The following is a 16,263-nucleotide window of genomic DNA, read 5'->3' as shown; positions in this document are numbered from 1 at the left end:
AGATAGAAGAAAACAAAGAGGTGAAAAAGGTGACCAAACCCTTTTTAAGAACGCTTTATGTTTCCATCAATTCTAGCCCCGAATATAGATTTTTACGTAGAATTCATCACCAAATATGTTGGATTTCAATAGTGGGTTTGTTTCACCCATTAGGTCCGTAAATTCAGTAAGATTCTTGATTACCTTATTATCAAGTAGACATAGGATTTATAGAATTCAAAAAATTATCATGAATTAGTTACTTTAATATTCCTAATCAGTAAATCATGATCTTTAGCACATCTCAATATAAAATCATTCATAACTTTAGAACCCTAGATATGTAGTTCTTTATGTTCATGAATTACACACGCTAGGTCAGATCAAAAAATTATACATGCTCCAGTTATAAATGTTTCACTATCTGTACATTAATGTTGTGTTTTAAGATAGGATGTCAGTATTTGATCTATCTAAGTCCAGTCACCGGTAGGTCATAAAACAATGTCCTGTAGGTTGTAAGTCCCTTCTATGGTAAATATTTTTATGATCACGCTAGTCATGCCTTTATACCTCTGACAGGATATATTGGGTCCTCTCGATGTGGAGTCACACTCCACATTTAGGTCATGTTGTTTATGTTGGTCATTAGTAGCTCTCACAATTTAGTTAGATTCTATTGAATTGTCGATGTTATCAGTTCTCTATTTAGTACCAACATGTTATGAACTTGTTCATTGTATTCACTAATTTCATTTTCAATATTCTCTGTTTGATATCGTACTTATATTATATCATTGCTCAGTATATGCTTTGGTTAAGTTATGATTATTATTCAACTTTACTCTATCCTGCATGATCACGACAATAAGTATCTGTAATTTGTGAGATTATGGATGGTGGATTCTTGAGCCTCAATACAAGATAAGAATTTAACTCTTCCTAAAAATTATATAAACTGAGATTGTTTTTGAATATAGAGTATAATTCATTTTAATATCCTTGATCAATAATTGTACTTGTAATGAAAATCTTTGAGTTATTTGTAATTATGTTTTTTCATAACCGTAAATTTTAGAAATTTTTTTCATTATTTCGTATATGGAAGTATATTTACTTTGTTTTAGATACTAAGAATCTAAAAATAAAAATGCATGTTAGTGTATGAGTAAAAAACACTCAACTTTAATAGTATTGTTCTAGAAGAATAAGAAGCGACAAGTGAGAAGTATATGTCTCTAACACATAGATTTCTTATCATAAGAAAATATTCTTAAGAAAGTATCTAAATTCTATATTAAGAGATTGATATACATAGAATTGTTGAAGAATCACATCTTTTGTTAGTAACTATAACAAAATCTCCTCCTCCTCCTCCTCTTCTTCTTCTTCTTCTTCTTTTACCCACACTTTTTGGGATTCCCTTTCATTATTCTTTACTATCTTTTTTTTATGTCACTCTATTTTTAGGTAATCATTCGACCCAAAACAAGGTTCTGATGAAACTGAAATATTTGATTTTAGAGGCTTTCGGAAAACCTCATCTGACTTGTGGCAACAACGAATTATCATGTTTCTTGTTTCTTCAACATATGCTACACAAATGAGGTTATTATTGAGATATTGCAATATTTTCATTTCTTACATAATATTGTCAACCAACTATTAACCTTTCGAATTTTCATTATATTTTTACATTTGATTAGCCACTATTCATAATTTTATTTCTTAAATACAATGATCTATTTTCTTCTAGTATTATGACTAGTTTTATAACCCTTATTTTCATAACCCCTATGTTTAAATTTTCTCTGATATTTGATTTTTTCAAATATCTTTCATGACTAATTGGTGATCTCTTGTGTTATTATACTATTGCATCTCTCACTGTTTCTTGCTCCATAGTGTCAAATATTGTATAAATATTGTGAGTTGTCTTGTGTTAGTATATTGGGTTAGTATATTGGGTATACACATATTCTAGGGATGGTTTATTTTTTTAATTGATTATAATATTTCTTGGTTTTCTAGTAAATTAGTCCTACACTCTACAATTGTTCAAGTAGTCCTAGTATATTTACATATATTGTTTTATCTTATTTAGCTTAAAATCTCTCTATTGGCTTTGGTGGATTATGGTTGACTAAGGTCATGTCATCAACTGAGGCCATGAGCAAGGGGAAGTAGTGGTAAATTGTTAATTAAATTTCCTAATATGAATTTATAGTGTCATGGAACATAGGGTCACTTTAAAAAAAAGAGGAAGATAAATATATATTATGTACAAGACAAAAAATGGGTAGCTATCAAGGCCCATGATGTGGATGATTTTAAATTTCCATATTGAGAAAACTTTTTGTGACTTTGATGATTTCACAAAGCCTTTGTTTATTGGGTGATGAATGGAAGGAAAGCTTCAATTTTTGATAATGTAAAAGCTTTTGAGGTATTAATATAATTGCTAACTCTATTGTTCCAAACACAAAGGGCCAATTGGTTACCTTTCACAGCGTGATAGTTAATAATGTGACTATGCAAAGTAAAACCTAGACGTCACTTTGTATATAGGACCCCGAGAGGCCCTACACAAGCAACTTGACTTATATGCAACAAAATAGAATATTCAATAAGAGGGATTAAGTAAGTCATCTAAAATCATAAAGTAGAATTTTAACATAAGTGGAAAATCATAATTATGTCGTCACAAGCCCTTTTAAAACAACATTGGATTTGTTGGGGCATATCCCATACACCACGTAACAAGTCTCAATAATAAAGAATAAAAGCAATAAATGGTCTTCATGGCTTTTCCCTCTTGGTATTAGGACTCTCCAATCCAATAGCTATTAGCAATCCAAGCTAGCCATGAGCAGGAGGAGAAGGAGCATTAGACCCTATATTATGAGATAATATAGGTAAAAGTATGCTTTAGTACACAAAATTTACCGTGTGGGAAAAATTTGTAAATATAGACATGATATTATGGTAGGCATAACACATGTTGTTAGTGTTTAATATAGGAGATTAAGAGTTGTTTAAAGATGAACAGGTAAAATTGGGTTTTATTGATTAATTTGAGACTGAATAAATACATCTTAACTGAACTAAGATGATGTAAATTAATGCTAAAATATCTGCTAAAACTAAGTTACTGCTTGCTGAAATTGAGGAACTAATCTTTAAAAGTAGCTATTAGAGTTTTAATTAGACTAGAAAACTGAAAACATCTAAACATAAGCAATTTATTCTGGTGTTCTTTTACTCAACATTATTTTACCCTACGTCATCATCTAGCGTGAATTTTAGTCATGGTAGTGAGATACATGAGACATCCAACCATACTTCTATAACTTGCTTCGTCAACCTTGTCACTACCATCATCTTTAATGAGCTTTTCTTTCTGATTCATCGGAGTATTCATAGGTTTGCAATCTTCAAGTTTGAAATTATTTTTTATTTCCCTTATATATTTCTTTTGACAATTATGCATTAAATAAAAGTAACAAATTTTTCCCAAGTCTGTCATTTCAAACACTTTCTTCATCTATTCCTTTAATATATCGATCATTTCAAGGTTGTTTCTTGTTACAAGAAGAGCATCAACATAAAGGTTTCTCCACATAAAGACATTTAAAAAAGCGTACTTGACATCTAATTGAAAGATTTTGCAACCTTTTTTAGTAGCAATAGCTAGTAACAACCTTGTAGTATCAAGCCTAGAAATTGGATCAAAGGTTTCTGAACAATCAACTCCAAAAGTTTGTGAGTGACCTTTCACAACAAGTCTTGCCTTGATCTTGTTAAGATCCATCAGTATTCGATTTTGTGCGATAAACCCAGTTCACACCAATGATCTTCCTATGTTGTGGTTTTTCGACAAGCTGCCATGTATCTCTCTTCTCAATCATTGCAAGCTCCTCCTCCATTGCAGAATTCAAGTTGGGATATGAAACTGCTTCTTAAAATCAAGAAGACTCTAAAATTGCCACATAGCATCTCTGGTATATGTCATAGAGCGACCTTTTCCCTCTCACAGGTTGATAATTAATATTCTCATCTGAATCTAGTAGATTTCTTGTGCTTCTGGTTAAATTCATCCCAGTTCCATTGCTCATTCTCCATAAAAAATACATCTCGGCTTAACATAATTTATTATGTTTGAGACTAAAAAATTGTATAAGCTTTGAAGATTGTACAATAAACAACAAAGACTATAAATTAACTTTGTTATCTAACTTGTCCCTCTTCACCCGTTTAATATTAGAGAAATACAAACAACCAAATATTATTATGTTTTATAAGGACGGCTTATACCCGTGCCATGCCTCAAAAGGTGTCTTTTCCTTCACGGCTCTTGTAGGAAACATGTTCAGCAAAATACAGCAATATTAGCTTCTTTTGCATAGGCCCTTCTCATATAATAAGCCTCTAAACATCTCCATTATCGATCTGTTAATCCATTCACTGACACCACTTTGATGTTGAGTATATCGAAAAGAGATTTGCTGCTCAATTCCTACATTTTCACAAAAATTTTCAAAATCGATAAGATGTATACTTGGAACCATTACCTGATCTAAGCATTTAAATCCTGCAACCACTTCGATTTTCTACCAAAGCTTTGAATTTTGAGGACACTTCAAGTACTTCATGTTTGAAGTTGAGAAAATAAATCCAACACAATTGTGTCATATCATCAATAAATGCTATAAAATATTTACTTCTGTTAAGAGAGCAGTCGTATGTGGTGAACAAAACAAAAATCAGTATGGTCTAATTTAAGCTTCACTAATGTTCTACAGGTTTCCTTGGCAAAAGGCATCCACTTTGATTTCCCAATTGAAATATGCTGCAAGCTGCGTGTTCATCCTCGATACGTGGTAGTCCTCGCAGCATATCTTTATTTAGCATGTACAAGAGTGCCCTATAATAAAAATCTCTGAGTCTCTTGTTGCATATATTAGTTGTCATCTCTTCGCTCGGATAGGCAAACAATTTTTCCTCCATTGAAAGGAAAAACTCTTTCCTCTCATTCTAACTTGATAGATTTGTTTGCCCTTTGAATCAAAGATCAGACACTTATTGTATCAAAAAGTTAAGCTTAAACTATTCTCCAAAATTTTCCCAATGCTCAAAAAATTTGATCAATTTCAAGAACATAAAGTACATTTGAGATTAACGTTGTACTTGAGTAGCTTCCAATAGCTATTGTGACTTTCCCTTTTGATGGAAGGCAATCTCCATCATCACCCACACCATGTTTAAGACCATCATGACTCAAATTATTTCATATTCATAATATTCCATTTTCAGAAGGTCCTATATTTCCTTAGGTAATTTAAATGTCATGATTCGGGAAAATATAGTAGGAGATACTGCAGATTACAACGATAGAATAAGAATTTTTAATAAGGGGATTCAAAATCTGAAAAGATAGACACACAAAATACCGAAGGAATTCGACATGTATTGTATATACCTAAAAATAATTTTAACCATGTATAAATCATATAAATTTTCTTCCGAAGGGGGTTCTAATGAACCCCTTTATTGTAAGGTGGCTCCGCCACTGGCGGCATAGAGACATGCCTTCGCCTTCGACTTTCTGGTTTTTATCTCTTTGTCTATTTTAATCAGAGGCGTTGTAGGATTGCCTGGTAAGGAATGAACTTCATAATCCTCCTCTACTGCCTCCCAAGGATCACATGCATCCTATGTAGGCTTCCATCCTAACAGCCCAAACCTAGTAGTTTCTCCATCAAAAGATCACGAAGTCCTTAGAGACTGTGTTGTCATTGTGAAACCTTACTTAGCAAAATCCCTAAAGTGAATGATCTTAATTCTTGTTACTAAGCTAGAATGGTATGATGTATTCATAACTATCTTGTCTACAACTACAACAATGTTTGGTTGCTTTTCTAAAACTGTTTATTGATATTATGTGTTGTAAATGTTGATACTTCACTTTCCTTGTATATACATCCAAGCATTTATTTATACATATAAGTGGGCATTCATCATGAGAGTACTTCTATAAACTTATTAGTGAGTCCAATAAGGTAAAGTTACTTGGTGCTAAGCTTTTCGATACAAGGATTGTGCATAAAATCCTTGTTACTATACCTTAAAAGTTTGAAGAAACAGTTGCTTCACTGGAATATACAAAAGATTTGTCAAACATTACTTTGGCGAAACATTTAAACTCCTTGAAAGATCTGGAACAAAAAAGAATGATTAAGAACAAGGGGACTGTTGAAGGAGCTCTGTAAGCAAGGCATCAATTCAATGCTGGAGGCAAAGGTAGCTTATGTATTCTACGTCAACATAAGCTAGTGCAACTGCTAGCAATCTAGCAATGACAACAGAGGTGGAATATATCCACCATGTCAGCATTGTGGGAAGAGGAATCATCCACACTTCAAATGCAGGAAAATACTTGATATGAGATGCAAAAAGTTTCATAAAGTTGGTCATGCTGAGATTATTTGAAAAGAAAAAAGACCAAAACAATTAAATGAAGTTCAAATTGCAGACGAATAAGAAGAATATCAGTTATTTATGGCCACTTAATTTGCAAGTATAAGTTCAAGTGAAAGATTGTTAATCTATAGTGTTTGTACAAATCATATGACTCACCATGAGGAGTTTTCAGAGATTAGACAGATCTCCAATCTCTAAAGTCAGAATTTATAATAGAGATTACCTTCCAACCAAAGGGAAAGGTACAATAACTATTGTAAGCTAATCAGATACAAATTAATTTCAGATGTACTTTATGTTCTTGAACTTGATCAAAATTTGTTTACCGTAGGGCAAATTTTTGTGAATTATAATAAACTTACATTTGAGGACATGAAGTGTGTGATCTTTGATCCAAAGGGAAAAAGATTTGTCAAGTTAAAATGAGAGGACAAATCTTTTTCGTTGAGTCAATAGATGAAAAATTGGTTGCCTATCTGAGCCAAGAGATGACAACAAATATATGGAACAAGAGACTAGGACATTTCCTTCGTAGGACACTCTTCTACATATTGAAGAAAGATATCGTTCGAGGAATACCACTTATGGAGGACAAACATGCAACTTGCAACACATGTTAATTGGGAAAGTAAAGTAGGATGCCTTCTTCCAAGGCAGACTGGAGAGCATCAGTGAAGCTTCAATTAGCCCCTACTGGTTTTTGTGGACCACATAGGATTGGTCTCTTAACGAAAGTAAATATTTTATAGCATTCATTAATAATATGAAATGATTGTGTTGGATTTATTTCCTCAATTTAAGATCTGATGTAATTGAAATGTTCTCTATATTCAAAGCTTTGGTAGAAAATTAAAGTGGTTGCTACATTCAAATGGTTAGATTAGAGAATGGTACCGAGTACACATCTGATTATTTTGAAAAGGTTTGTGAAAATTCAGGAATTGAGAATCAATTTGCTGTTACATATACTCCACAAAAAAATGGTGTAAGTTAAAGGAAGAAATTATTGGTCCTTGAACTTGTCGAGATGCTTATTATATGATAAGGGCTTACCAAAAAAGTTATGTCATAAAGTAGCTAACAAGACAATTTTTTTTTGCTTAACATGTTGCCAACAAAAGACGTGAAGGAAAACACACCTTTTGAGGCATGGAACGGGTATAAGTTGTCCGTAGAAAACTTAATAATCTTCTGTTGTTTGTGTATATCTCATATTTCACGGGTTAAGAGGGACAAGTTAAATAAGAACGCTGAATATGGAGTCTTTGTTGATCATAGTAAAATCTGTAAAGCTTACAGAATTTTATAGCCTCATACAGGAAAAATTATGGTAAGCATACAAGTATTTTTTTTTATGGAGAATGAGAAATGGGATGGGAAGAACATACCAGAAGAATATCATAAGAAATCTACTAGATTCAAATGAAAACAATGATGATCAACTTGTGAGAGGAACAAGGTCGCTCTTTGACATATAACATAGATGCAATGTGGCTATTTAGAGCCTTCTGGATTTAAAGAAGCAATTTCATATACAAAGTAGAAATCTACAATGTAGGAGAAATTTGCAATGATTTAGAAGAGGGAGAAATTGCAGCTTGTGGAAAAACCATAACATAGGAAGATCACTCGTGTGCAGTGTGTTTATCGCACGAAATCTAATGTTGATGGATTTGTTAACAAGCTGAGTGAAAGAATTGCTGTGAAATGTCACTCATAAATATTTGGAGTTGATTATTCAGAAAACTTTGCTCCAGTTGCTAGTATTGATACTGTAAGGCGGTTACTAGTTATTGCTGCTCAAAAAGCTTGGAAAATCTTCCAATTAGATGTCAAGTCAGCTTTTTAGATGATTTTCTACGGGAGAAAAATCATGTGAAGCACCCTCAATGTTTTTATGTAATAGAATATTGACAACAAAGTGTATCTATTAAAGAAAGCCCTTTATTGTTTAAAACAAGCTTGAAGGGTTTGGAAAAGTCGAATTGATAATCATTTGTAAGGCTTACATTTTAAGAAAAGCCTACGCGAATCAACTCTATTTGATAAAAAAAAGAGATTCTTGTATTGTGGTTATATCACTTTATGTTGATGATATTCTTGTAACAGTAAACAAGATTGAAATGATAGATGAATTCAAGGTTGAGATGAAGAATGTTTTCGAATTAAAAGACTTGGGAGAAATGTCTTATTTTCTTTGAATGTAGATTTGTAAAATCCACAAAGAAGAGGTTCAATATGGAACGCTACAAACCTATGAAAACTTGAATGTATCAAAAAGAAAAATTGATTAAAGATGATAGTAGTGACAAGGTTGACGAGGCAAGCTATAGAACTATGGTTAGATGTCTCGTGTATCTCACTGCCATGAAACCCGATATTCTGAATACAGTAAGTGTCTTGTCTATATTTCTGAATTGTTTAAGTGAAATGCACATGAAAGCAGTAAAAGAAATAATAAGGCATGTCAAGAGAATTTGGACTACGGTTTTAGGTTCGCGAAAATTCAAAAGTTCAAGTTGCAAGGGTGTTCTTATAGTGATTGGGTTGGGTTAGATGATGACATGAAAAAGCACTTCAAGTTATTGTTTTATCTTTAGTTAAGGATGTTTTTCATGGTGCTTAAAAAGCAAAGTATCGTGGCATAGTTAACTGTCGAAGCTAAATTTACAGTTGTTGTTGGAACTGTTAATCAAGCTCTTTGGTTATGGAAGATTATGTTAGATCTTGATTTGGAACAACAATAAATCCCGTTTTATTGGGTAATCAGGCAGCCATAGAAATTTTTCATCACTTCTATACTTTGGGTGTTCCTTTTTATCTCATATCTAGAAGTTTTGTTTCTCTCTTTTCTCAATCAAACACCATTTTCCCTCTTGAACTGGTAAGTTTTTCAAAAATTATTTCAAATTTTTTTTATATTAATAATATTTGTGAATTGACGTGTGTCAAGAACACTGGTTGCAATAATATTTTGGGTCAGTTGTTATTTATCAAGGTTTTCTGAATGAAAAAATAGTAATCAGAATCATAATTGTTGAAAATTTTTAAATTATTTTTTTAATCAAAATTGATATATTTTGTTGAAATAATTTTTTTTATATTATTTATTAATATACTGTTCAATTTCACTTGCACATTCAAATATTAAAAATAAACAACATTATTTAGTGTTCAGATTTAGATACCACATCTTAATATTCAGATGTATACTCAGATCAAAACTCTCAAATCTTAATTTAATTCGTAATATTCAGATGTGTGTTCAAATTCAGACCTCTCAATCTTAATGGAAACAAATGAGGTGTAACACTACTTTATGGGTGATGTGAAATGTAAAAATAATTTTATATTTAAGAATTAAAAATTAATGGGAGTTAACTTCCACGGGCCTTTTGAATTTATTGCTAATATATCTTTTTTTCCCTTGGGATGTTCAATAGTACATTAATAACTTCCTCCGTACACTTTTATTTGTCCATTAAGTTTTCCAAAAGTCAATTTAACTAATTTTTAAAGTTAAGTTAGATTACATTTATTCAATATTTTAAACAAAAGATTTAGATATTCAAAACATATATGAAAAGTACTATAAATTACAATCTTTTGGATATAACTATAATTAAAAAATACATCCTAAAATGTTAGTAAAAATTGTTTTAATTTGACTCTAAAAATAGAAACCATTTTCTTATTTGTCACGCGCCTTTTTTTTTCCCAAAAATTTTGATTTTATTTGTTTCAAAAGAAAAGAGTTTTTCCAATTATAGTGACATTTTTGAAAAGGGATAATTATTATTCAGAGTCGCAACCAGGAATTGAGTTTTGTTTTCCAAGTCACTTTATTTAAATCCCTAATGAAAAGAAAATTTGACTAAAAGTATGACTTGACCTAATTTTGGATATTTTATTATTTAAAGTCAATAATAAATTTTTATTTACCCAAATTTATTTTAAACTTATTTGAAACTAACTTATTTTTTTTAAATGAATGAATGTATATAAATATCTAATATATTGAAAGTAGAATTTATAGCGGAAAGAGATTTTAGTTATTGGGCAATTTTAGGATTGTTTTTTTAGTTACTATTTTAAATAAGAGGTAAAATTTTAATAAATTTACTATTAGTTATACAAAGAAAAAATTTATTTTTTAATTTATTTTAATGCTACACATTTTTTTTTAATTATCTTTTATATTTTATTTCGGTATTCTTTTCTTAAATTTTTATAGGAAAGTAATAATTTTTAATTTTCGGTTGACATTCTTTTAAACTCACTCTTTTTATTTTTTTTCTTTATTTTATTTTAAAAAAACTGACGTTTTTGTTAACTTTTTTATTACTATTCTTCATTATATTTTTTTTAATCATAAACCTATAAATAATATTTGTATATCCTCTTAATTATATAATTTAACAATCCTTATTAAATTAATAATTATCTTATTTTTATTTAAAGATAAATTATTTATTTTTTATCAAAAAAATAACGAAAATAAAATAAAGTAAATTCTGCAAAGCTTTTATGAGTTGCTAATCAATTAAACATTAGATTATATCCTAATCTAACAAGAATAGAGTAAATTTAATAAAAGAAAAAATTTAGTGAAAATTAAATTTTAAAAAATAGTTATTCAATATCATGGAATTGCATATAAATTGTAAATCGTATTTAAAGATGATGATGATAATAATAATAATAATAATAATAATAATAATAATAATAATAATCGTAACAATAATAATAATAATAATAATAATAATAATAATAATAATCGTAACAATAATAATAATAATAATAATAATAATAATATTAATAATAATAATAATAATAATAAACATGATGCATATTTAAATTATTTATTTATTGATTTATTTTTAACAATAAGAATCTCTAGCAACGTTTTCTTAAGCTTTTGCAAATTCTAAAGTAACTCATAACATCAATTACTTAAATGATATTTCATGATAATAATAATAACACACTATTAAAAGAATTTCATATGAATGGAATTAAACATTCTTACAAGCATTTCATTAAAATCGTTCAAGAATTCAAGAATTTAGAGTAACCTCGTATTATTGATTCACCACAAAAATAATTGCTACGATCTACTGATTTCCAAAGTTAATAAACAAGTATAAACTTTAATCAGCCACAAATTGGAACCACGAATAAAATTCGAAATTAAATTTCAAAAGAATAACCCACTTTTTTTCTCCTTGATTTTTGCTCTTGCTTTTTTTTTCTCTCTCGTCTTTCAATCTCCATTTGTTTTCTCTTTTCAGCTGAACGTGTCTTTTTATAATATTTTTTGGTGAGAGTCTGGTGCTAATTAAAAGGAACGTAATAGAGTGGGATTATGATTTAATTTGAAATATTTTATAGGAAATTATGGTTGAGAAATAATTAAATTATTAACCTACTAAATAAAAATAATAATAATAATATAGTGAAACAACCAAAAAGAGGTAAATATACAAGTTCAAGATTTTTTTTTTAAAAAAAAGAAAAAGTGGTGCAAACCAATAAGTGGGAGAGAGAGAAAACTAAATAAAATAAAAACTAAATAGCAAAAGAAGTTTTTTTTAGGAAAATTAGTTTTTGGGAGTTTGAGGTTAGTTGAGATAATGGGAAGGTAATTTGAATATTCATGAGTCTTTTTTTAAAAAAAAATTATGTTTTCTTTTTTTTCTTAATATATACTACGATTATTTTTTAAACTAATTAAAAGTTGAAGATTTAAAACAAATACCATAAATTCACAATTTTTTATTTTTAAAGTAATTTAAAATTTATTTTTTTGAAATAAAACTTTTTTAAAAATTGGTGTTAAATATATAATGTTTTGGTAAAAAAATAGGTGTTCACATTAATTACAAATTAATTATTAAAAATCTCTTTTTTTCTACTTTATTCATCTTCTAATATGCTAAATTCAGAATACACTATAACATCAATTATTGCAAAAGATATAAGGTAACCAAAAAATAAGTAATTAGTGGTGTTTTCATATGTTGTAATAACTTTTCTTTTGTGGTTGCTTTCCTTTTTGGTAAGAAATTAAACATCCAATATTTTATTTTCATAAACTTTTTGTTAATTTCAAAGTGAAAAGATTAAGCAGCACGATCCAAAATTAATGTCGTGATACTTGTTTTATCCCACCAAGAAAAGTCAGCCTACAATCCAAATTAAGAGATAAATGGGAATGTAAATTAAGATAAAAAAATTAACATAATTTCAACAACACACCGTGAATAGCATACCTCAATTATAACTCCAAAACCTTGTAGTCACTTGTACATGCCTCTAAGTAAGAAAAACTAATGTGAATGTCTTTATTTCTATAGTAGAACAAAAACATACTAAAATAGTAGGAGGTGTTCGCCGAAATTACAAGCAACTAGCTCATAAACTCTCCAACTGCATCCTCACACATAAAAGAGAAAAAAAAAGTAATCAATGTGATTCATATTCGTAACCTACAGAAATGTAGAAGAAAGGGAGTGAGTACCAAAAAACACAGTTCTTAGAAAGCAAACAACTAACTCTAAGTAAAACAATATTGAACACAAGTACTCATCCACTCCAATGGAACCTCCTCACCTACAATCTGAAAAAAACAATTAGACTAATCTAACAATGTTCACTCCATACCACTAAGGTCATAAGAACATAAAATTTTGCACCTGAACATAAATAATCAAAGCTACCATTGTATCTTATAATACAATAGCCACAATAATATATCAACAATCGCAACCGACGATAATCCAATGAAGTTCAATGTTATAGAGAGTGATGCATGTTTATCCTAATGATAAACATTTTTTGTCTCTCAATCTTGAACTCATGAGGAACTCTTCATTCCATGCTTCTGTCACGGCATATGGGTCTATCTTTATTTTATTTCAATAAATATTACATAGATGTTGTAACGCCTCATATCCTAGATAGACCAAATTGTAGATTTCAAAAGCTACATGTGCCACCGAGGTGTCCCACCATGGACCATAAGGTGAAGCACGGTCTGTGCTGGTGTTCCATTGATGGTTCACCTGTAGCCCTCCCTAGATCAGTCTAAAAAATTCTCTATGTGTACATCCACGGCCGTACCTATGGGCGGTAAGCCATGCCACATACCATGGTCCTAGTTTGTGGATCGATACCCAAAATTTTAGTCCCACTCGCTGAACGATGTCCGACCAGCAGAGACCATCGGTGACCCCAACAACTGTTAGGTTAGGGGTCGTTTGGTTTTTCCTATGCTTTGGACATCTAAGTTACATTATTTTAACCCTAAACTACATAGTTTATGTCAATTTTAGCCTAGAAGCATAAGTCAATCTTACTCAAGTAAGACCATTCACCAATATTAATAAAACATAGAACACAAAGAGGTGAAAAGGAGACTAAACCCTTCCTAATAACGCAATAAGTTTCCATCAGTTTTAGCCCCGAAATCGAAAGTTTTTTCAATAGAATTTATCACCAAGTATGTGGGATTTCAATAATGGGTTTCTTTCACCCATTAGGTCCCTAAATTTAGTACGATTCTTGATTCACTTATTATCAACTAGACATAGGGTTTCTAGAATTCAAAAAATTATCATGAATTAGTTATTTTACTATTCCTAATAAATAAATCATGATCTTTAACATGTCTTATTATAAAATCCTTTATAATTTTTGAACTGTATCTATGTAGTTCTTTAAGTTCCTGAATTACACATGCTAGGTCAAATCAAACAATTATACATGCTCCGATAATAAATGTTACATTATCAGTTCATTAATGTTGTGTTTTAAGATAGCATGTCAGTATTTGATCAATCTTGATTTTTTAGCATTTAAATTATAAATTGTTAAATTATATAATTAGGTAGAAGAAGACTTAATAAAAAGTGGACTAGGTTCAGTCACCCGTAGGTACCAAAACTATGTGTCCCCTAGGTTGTAAGTCCCTTCTATGGTAAATATTTTTGTGATCACCCTATTCATGCCTTTATACCTCTAGTAGAGTATATTGGGTCCTCTTGATGTGGCGTCAGACTCCATATTTAGGTCATGTTGTTTTATGTTGCTCATTAGTACCTCTCACAGTTAACTTAGATTCTATTGCATTGACCATGTTATCAGTTCTCTATTTAGTACCAACTTGTTATGAACTTGTTCATTGTAATCAGTAATTTCATTTTCAATATTCTTAGTTTGATATTGTGCTTGTATCATATCATTGCTTAGCATATGCTTTGGTTCAGTTATGATTATTAATCAACTTTACTTTATCCTGCATGCTCAATACCTTTAAAGTATTGACGCATAGTCTGGGATATATCTTTTCGTGATGTAAGTTCAGGTCTTCAACTTCTTGATCATGCATAGATCAATTCATAATCTCTTGTTCAGCAACATCAACGATGAGTCCTCATTTATCAAGGACGTGAGACAAGTTTTCTTTTGATTTTAGTCTTTGGTTTCTGTTTTTCTAGACTTAGATGGGGCATGTCCAAACACTTCTAGTTAGTTAAAGGCCTATTTCAAACATGGATACTTTCAGTCATAGTTTTGAGTTTCATCTTCTGTTTTTATTAAACTCTCGTCAGATTATTTTTTCAGACAGTATATGCATATTTCCCCATCATTTCAGATTATCTCATGATTATCTTACGAACAATATTTATTGTTTTAGTTTACTTTAGTTTTCTTATGATATACCAACAAAGTTAGCTTGGGGACACTCATGATCTTAGGTATTGTGCCCGCGTCGGTATCAAAACATTAGGTTTGAGTAACCAAGAATGTTTGAAAATCCGCACTAAGTAGAGTAATTGTCATAGGTGTGAAGTGTACCACATCTAATAAGAAGTAGGATATAAGGTGTTTAAGGAAAACTTCACTTTCTTGCTACTCTTATCATGCGTGAGGTATGATTAAACTTCTCATTTCAAACACTATGTTATGTGGTTCAGATCATGCCTACTCATAGAGATTACCCACGGAATGATAATGCACGTAACACTAACGCAATTCCTCCAGTTCGTGACCGTGAGGGTTCAAATGTAGAGATTCTAAATGCTATCCAACTTTTCGCTCAGAGTATGACTTATCAGAAGAATCAATAGATTGAGGGGATAAAATTAGGGAAATATTCAGGGTCAACACGAAAGCTAGAACAAGAAAGTATGAGTGCTCTTCACAGAAATCCGGTGGTGGAAAAAACTTTCAATTTTTAAAAGATCAGAATATTAGGGCCCTAGGCTCTAAGTCTCAAGGAAGTGTTTTTGGAAATAAGACCTACCCAACTTGTCCAAAGTGTGATAAGAACCATCCAGGCGAGTGTATTGCAGGCAAGGAATGATGCTTTAGCTGTGGTTAGTCTGTTTATAGGGTGAAGAATTGCCCTTTTTCCAACAAGTGTAAAGAAGGTAAAATAAATAGGGCTAAGTCTACACCAGTAGGTCGCCCAAATAAGAAGGGTGTTTCATATGGTACAGGTGGCAATCACCACCACAACAAGTTCCATGCTATCCACTCTCACTAGGACCAAAAAGATTCTCCTAATGTGGTCACTAGTACGTTACGAGTCTTTCTTTTAGATATTTACGTCTTGTTAGATCCATTCACAACTTTTTATTTTGTAACTCCCTCTATAGCAATAAACAAAGGTGTTATCCCCCCAAAAAAATTAGAACCCTTGTCAGTATCTACTCCATTTATACACCCAATTATAGCTAGACGGGTATATATAAATTACCCTATCGAAGTCTCTCCAAAAAACACCTCAAGCCTTGTAAA

This window comes from Solanum lycopersicum, chromosome 12, assembly GCF_036512215.1.
Source record: "Solanum lycopersicum chromosome 12, SLM_r2.1".
Taxonomy (NCBI): Eukaryota; Viridiplantae; Streptophyta; class Magnoliopsida; order Solanales; family Solanaceae; genus Solanum; species Solanum lycopersicum.
This window is presented reverse-complemented; position numbering follows the sequence as displayed.